Below are 7,500 nucleotides of genomic sequence, written 5' to 3'. Positions count from 1 at the left end.
CAGGTCCTGAATATTCATCAATCGGGGCCAACTACAGAACATGGACCAGGGGCCGGTGCGGGAGCGCGAGCGGGCCGCCACAACTATTATGGAGTACTTTTATGATGGTTAATTGGCGTCCTCGTCAATAAAGGTAAGAGTATGTTTAGATAATCTACATAACAAATTAACTTCCACAGACTCACTGGGAAATACGGCGCTCGCTTTGGTGGCTCAGGAGATGGATGGAGGGAGGGAGGGGGGGGGAGGATGAGGATGAAGAAGAAGGGAGGAGGAGGAGGAGGAGGAGGAGGAGGAGGAGGAAGGGAGGAGAAGGAGAAGGAGGAAGAGGAGGAGGAAGGGGGGAGAAGGAGGAAGGGTGGAGTAGGAGGAGTAGGAGGAGGAGGAGGAGGAGGAAGAGGAGGAGGAGGAGGAGGAGGAAGAAGAAGAAGGGAGGAGGAGAAGGAGGAGGAAGGGAGGAGAAGGAGGAGGAGAAGGAGGAAGGGAGGAGGAGGAGGAGGACTAGGAAGAGGAGGAAAGGTGGAGGAGGACTAGGAAGAGGAGGTAAGGTGGAGGAGTAGGAGAGGAGGAGGAGGAGGAGGAGGAGGAGGAGGAGGAGGAGGAGGACTAGGAAGAGGAGGAAAGGTGGAGAAGGAGTAGGAGTTGGAGGAGGAGGAGTTGGAGGAGGAGGAGGAGGAGGAGGAGGAGGAGGAGGAGGAGGAAGAAGGGAGGAGGAGAAGGAGGAGGAGGAAGAGGAGGAGGAAGGGGGGAGAAGGAGGAAGGGTGGAGTAGGAGGAGTAGGAGTAGGAGGAGTAGGAGGAGGAGGAGGAGGAGGAGTAGGAGGAGTAGGAGGAGGAGGAGGAGGAGGAGGAGGAGGAGGAGGAGGAGGAGGAGGAGAAGGAGGAAGAGGAGGAAGAAGAAGGGAGGAGGAGAAGGAGGAGGAAGGGAGGAGAAGGAGGAGGAGAAGGAGGAAGGGAGGAGAAGGAGGAAGGGAGGAGAAGGAGGAAGGGAGGAGGAGGAGGAGGACTAGGAAGAGGAGGAAAGATGGAGGAGGACTAGGAAGAGGAGGAAAGGTGGAGGAGTATGAGAGGAGGAGGAGGAGGAGGAGGAGGAGGAGGAGGAGGAGGAGGAGGAGGACTAGGAAGAGGATGAAAGGTGGAGAAGGAGTAGGAGTTGGAGGAGGAGGAGGAGGAGGAGGAGGAGGAGGAGGAAGAGGATTAGGAGGAGGAGGAGGAGGAGGAGGAGGAGGAGGAGGAGGAGGAGGAGGAGGAGGAGGAGAAGGAGGAAGAGGAGGAAGAAGAAGGGAGGAGGAGAAGGAGGAGGAAGGGAGGAGAAGGAGGAGGAGAAGGAGGAAGGGAGGAGAAGGAGGAAGAGGAGGAGGAGGAGGAAGAGGAGGAGGAGGAGGAGGAGGAGGAGGAGGAGAAGGAGGAAGAGGAGGAAGAAGAAGGGAGGAGGAGAAGGAGGAGGAAGGGAGGAGAAGGAGGAGGAGAAGGAGGAAGGGAGGAGAAGGAGGAAGGGAGGAGAAGGAGGAAGGGAGGAGGAGGAGTACTAGGAAGAGGAGGAAAGGTGGAGGAGGACTAGGAAGAGGAGGAAAGGTGGAGGAGTAGGAGAGGAGGAGGAGGAGGAGGAGGAGGAGGAGGAGGAGGAGGAGGAGGAGGAGGAGGAGGAGGACTAGGAAGAGGATGAAAGGTGGGGAAGGAGTAGGAAAGGTGGAGAAGGAGGAGGAGGAGGAGGAGGAGGAAGAGGATTAGGAGGAGGAGGAAGAGGAGGAGGAGGAGGAGGAGGAGGAGGAGGAGGAGGAGGAGGAAGAGGAAGAGGAAGAGGAAGAGGAAGAGGAGGAGGAGGAGGAGGAGGAGGAGGAGGAGGAGGAGGAGGAGGAGGAGGAGGAAGAGGAGGAGGAGGAGGACAAGGAGGATGAGAGAATAACCAGGAGACGGAAGGGCAGAGGAGGACGAGGACGAGCCCGTTTCCATCGCGCGTCCCTTTTCCTCAAGGAAGGAAGCAAGCGCAGGAGCGGCCCTCGGATGGAAGGATCGGCCGCAGCAGCATTCCTTCATCTGCGAGATCCTACTTGTCGCCGACGATTACAACCGCGGTGATCGCCCGGCCGCTTTATTGAGCTTAATTACTGTTCTCCCATTCAATTACCGGCGGTATCGAGGTGCAGCGACGGCGGCCCCCTCCCGCCGCCCCCTCGCCCCCAGCCCTCTCAGCGCGATCGTATCGGTCTCCTGCAGGATGGAATTATCCCGACTCCGAGCCTTCATCGTAATGCAAAGCAGGTTTTCTTCTCGCAACTGATATACTCGGCGAAAGATTTCAATTCTGGGCTCGCTTATTTTTCCCGGCATTATTTAGTGCCGGGCGCCGCGGTGGGTCCCTCGCCCTCCGGCTCGGTCTGCTGCTGCTGCTGCCTCGCCGCCGCTGCGACCTCGTATATTTCCCGCCGATGAAATACAGCTCGTCAATGTTAACCGATATACTAACTACCGCCACCTTATCGCCCCGATCATCGTACATCAGCGCCCAGATCATCAAATTAGATTGCTATAATTATCGAGCATCGCCATCCCGATCGGCCGTTCGTCACCACACTTGACTATCTCGTACGTTACCGGCCGAAAGTATCGTATGCGCGCCCCGTCGCTCTGATTACTCCACATTACAATCCCACATCACGCTGCCACTCTAATCATTCCACATTTCCCTCTCCCTGATTACTGCCCATCAACGCCCTAATTAAAGTACGTCACAAATTTGAACATGGAGAAACAAAACGGATAATGCTTCCCGCCATCCGTGCTTGCCACTCAAAACCATCGTCGCACTAAAAACGGCGGGGAAATATCGTAAAATAAACCTTTTACAGCCTCAGAACACGCCCATTTGCAGAACTTACATTACAGATTGCGAGTAGAGGGCCGCCCGCGTGGCCGTGCTTGCGGCCTGTGTTTAAGTGCCATTCCGGATTAGCGTGGCGGCGGGACCCACCCAGCCGGAGCAGCCTCTCCTCGCCTCGTCCTCCGCCACGGCTCGCATGGCCTGCCGACGATGCCCGATGATGCCCCGCGATACCTTGCTTGCGCTTCCAGCGATACAGATCTCGGGTCGAGGTGGAGTGCGGCATGTAAGTACAACCTCATGTAATGGTTGCCTGCACAATTCTCCATCTTTTGCCATCTCACTTCTCGACGCAGGCAATGCAATATACTTCAATGAAAATGCGATTAATACTGTTTTTTTTTAAACTTGAAATACGAATTCAATCAGACAACACAAGTAGCAGCAAAGTTCAGGATCCCATTCAAAATGCCACTGACTTTCAATTAAGGTCGGGGAAGGTCATCCCAAAAGCCCCGCCTCTCGGGCGATGTATGATTCAGCGATTGGCAATTATCTCTTTAAGGTCAATGGATGTTCCGCCAGATTTTAAACGCTGAGCTCGATCTTTTCTCTCTCTGGTGATGTAGACGTTCTGCACAAACTGCTGTCGTTCAGTCAGATATTGTAAAGTGTTTAACTCTTCTGGTTTTGTTCTCACTTACATCTTTATTATCTGTCTTCCTTGCATGCGCTTTCATCATACTTATCTTCATATTCTTTCCGCCCTGCTCACTCACTCCCACAATTTAGTATCGAACATTTCAGAATGCACGTTCCTCAAATAATAATCACTATCTCCACAATTGGCATTAATTTGTCATATAAAGCAGAGCGACAAAAAGGAAAGGAGAAGAAGGCGATAGAGAAAAGAGAGGAGCAGCGGCATCCCGACATCACAATGGACATCTGAATATTCACGACCAAATCGGGTTAGGACACTCAGGAAAGAAATCAAGGGGAAGACCGGGCAAAAAAAAAAAAAAAAAAAAAAAAAAAAAAAAAAAAAAAAAAAAAAAAAAACTAAATAAAAAAATAATAAAAAAAACATAATAAATAAATAAATAAAAGACAAAGAAAATTAGACAAATCCTACATGACTGAAAAAAATTAACGAGGGAAATAACGAATGTGGAACCAGACAGTTGATTGAAAAGGGACGAAAATGGAAGAGGAAATAAACCACTGCTTTCAGGAAGGCAGGGTACATACATATATATATATATATATATATATATATATATATATATATATATATATATATATAACTAAGAGAACACGTAAGACCGCCTTCCACGCCAACATCGGAATTAATAAATGCCAAATAAACCCCACAGTCCCTTTTTCACAAATGTCCCCATGGCTAAACAGCGGCCGTGTCACTTCCTTGGATACTGCGCCAATGGGGCCGACATTTACGGATTTTTTTACGCGGCACTAACAAAGTGAGCAGGATAGGGAAGGATAATAATAAAATTATATATACAATCCATTACCTTTTACTCTGCTTTGAATGTATATTTTTCTTCTTTTCGAAAGCCCCTCCCCCTCAGCTTCTCTAGTGCCCACGCCGTCCACACCCTTTTTCCGCCGCCCTACAGCCACCTGCCGCCCATCCATCACGTCACGTCGCTCTCTCCCAACGGGCTGTCTAAGTGACGCCCTCTCGAGCCTCCACGCCTACGCACTTCTGCACGCCCACCGTCGAGCAGATTAAGAAGGAGTAACAAGAGGTAATAGGGACTGTAACGGTAATAATAATGAAACTATGATGGTGGCGGAGAGGACAGAGGGAAAGAACGGCAACAACAATAACGACAATAAAGAAAATATAATTTTAGTAATAACAGCACTAAAGGTTACTAAAAATCATCAACCCTGGCTACACGAGGAGGGCAGCCCGTCAGTACGTGTTCGCGGCGGTCAGCGGCGGCTGCCTCGACAGCAGCGGTACAGCGGTAACGGTAGCGCTGACAATGCCAGGGTGAAGAACGACCTACATTCTACACAAAAAAACACAAAAGAATGAAAGAGTCACGATGAACCTTCGGGGTCGGGGGCAGTGATCCCCCCGCTAGCCTCCATCTCCCCCTGGGGCGCCTTGACCGACCCCAGCGCAGGCAACCCCCACCCCCGTCCCTCGCGCTCGGGCTTGAATCTTCTCGAGGCGACGACGACTCCCTCGAGAGGCGCAACGGCCTCTTGCTAACAGTCGTCGCCAAACCCCCTACGTCTCAGGGACGACCTCAACGACGAATGAACGACCTCGAGTCTCTCCTGACGACCACTCCGCCTTTCCATGGCGTAACGACCTTCCTAAATGTCCTAATCACCCCCGCGGGATTATGAAGACCCCACAACACAACAGCAACTCCCCAAAGGAGGAAACTGATGGCTTCTTAAACAAGACGAATCTCTCCCGGGGGCGGAGCGGGCCCGCCAGGGGGCCTCCCCTTAGACGGAACAAGACATCACATTTTAAGGAAAAAATAAGTAAAACAAAAAATCCTATTCATGGAATACATTAACTATAAACAAAATAGTGCGCTCATTTTCACTGTCCTCAAATAGGCCAGAGTAATATGAAAGGAATGCCGATTTAGGGAACTCGTGATAAGACAGATAAACACAATAACAAGTGGACATCCTAGTTCAGTGATAGTGGCCCAACAGACAAACTCCCTCCCGCCCCCCGCCCCTTCCTCCCCCTCTTGCCACACACTTGGAAGGGCGTATCATTTAAGGGCGCGACAGCTACAACGACCATTGCCCATGTCTGACAGCTCACATTACCAACCATACACTAACCATCTCCTTCCTCTGTCTCTCATCCTCCTCTCACCCCACCTCCCCCTTCCTCCCTCTTTGTCTCTCTCTTTGTCTCTCTCTCTCTCTCTCTCTCTCTCTCTCTCTCTCTCTCTCTCTCTCTCTCTCTCTCTCTCTCTCTCTCTCTCTCTCTCTCTCTCTCTCGCTCTCTCTCTCTCTCTTCCCCATTCTCTAACCTCTCTAAACATTTCAAGAAGGCATTCACAAACGAGCCATATGATCCCGAACCCCAACCACGCCAATGAAAAAAGTAATCTCCAAATCCAACGGAAACAAACTTAAAAACAACCCAGTAATCCCTGAAGGCAAAAAAAAAATCCTGCGCTTAATCCCTGAGAGCATTAAAAAGAGGAAGAAAAAAGGGCAGCCCAGGCAACCAACGTCCCGACGTCTTCCTTGGCACTCACCCCCACCCGGTGCCATTCTGCGGCGGAGCCACACCAGATCCTCCGCTTCTAATTGGCCCGCCCACGCCCTTAATGTCCGCCCGCGCCCTTACGCTCCGCCCGAGCCCTGATCAGATGATCAAACAATCGGACATAACCACTGCCAATCTGTGTGTTGGTGTGCTTGCTCGGGTACGTGCAAGTAAGTGTGTTTGCGTGCGTCATCCGTCGCGAAAGTACAAAGAAATACATCATATTCTGAGGCAAAACAAAGAAACAACAAAAATGGGGGTAAAATCAACAAAACCCAGTATTGTAATAATTGTAAAATACGACAAAAATCAAGGAAAGAACAGCCAATCATCAAAGATCAATCATAATAATACCAACGGAATCAACCGATCGCCTCACAGTCAAAAATACCTGAGCCTAAATGACTAAGGAGTCGTGAAGTCACCTCAGGTAGAAAGATGGACAACGTGAGTTAAGGAAGGAGCGATGGAGTTTAATGTGGGGCACCAGTGACACGTCTTGCCACGCTACTCTCGCCTCTATGCTCAGGTGTCTTTAGGGTTCATTATCCCCGCCATTCCGTCCAGCCAGTGACAATCTGAACCCGTCCGCAAGACCGTCGCTCTTATGCCGGGTGTTACAGGGCTCACATCTGCATCACGAATCGTCACTTACAACCTGCAAAGGAGTGGGGCGTCGATCTTCCATTCTCGACCTTCTTACTAGGCACTTTAAGAGCCATAATGGTCAAGGCAAATTCTAAAAAAAATCGGGAGTGACTGCGCCCTGGCCACGCGGGCTTGACAAAGAGTTAAGTGGGAGCGTTCCGCAAGTTGTCCAAGCCGCTCAAGAATGTTATTTCTTCCTCTCTTTGATGTTCTTTTCCTCTTTCGTCATTTTCGGCATCACCTTTTCTTACTTCAGCTCTTCCTCCCTTGCCTGCCTTCCGCCACACTACACTCCTCCATCTCTCTACCATTTCTCTATAAGACTTAAAAAGGTTTCTTACATTCTCCTTTGGGATCTAAAAATATTATTTAAGCCACTTTTTCTCATCTTCCATCACCATTACTTGTAATTTCTCCTCCGCAAGAAGCGTCTTCTACCTCCGTCGCCCCCATCTCCAGGAAGCCTTTCTTATCATGAGCGCCGTCTGCTTCCCTATTTTCCCCTCTATGATTATCATCGTCGCTTATCCACAAACATCTCTCATATCCGCTTAAGGCATTCCTTGACCCAGGCTACTGTCCGCCCATGTCTCCCATTCGGATTTTTCTCATCCCTCTATCTACGCCTTTACCTCTTTGCTTCATGTCACTTTTATCCAATATTTACATGCTTTCAGAATCGTTTGTTCTCGACCCTTTCCTTCTCGACTGCTTCCCGTATCCTTTTCCTCCCATCCCATATCCTTCTC

Source organism: Penaeus chinensis, chromosome 38 (assembly GCF_019202785.1).
Source record: "Penaeus chinensis breed Huanghai No. 1 chromosome 38, ASM1920278v2, whole genome shotgun sequence".
In the NCBI taxonomy this organism is placed as follows: Eukaryota; Metazoa; Arthropoda; class Malacostraca; order Decapoda; family Penaeidae; genus Penaeus; species Penaeus chinensis.
This window is presented reverse-complemented; position numbering follows the sequence as displayed.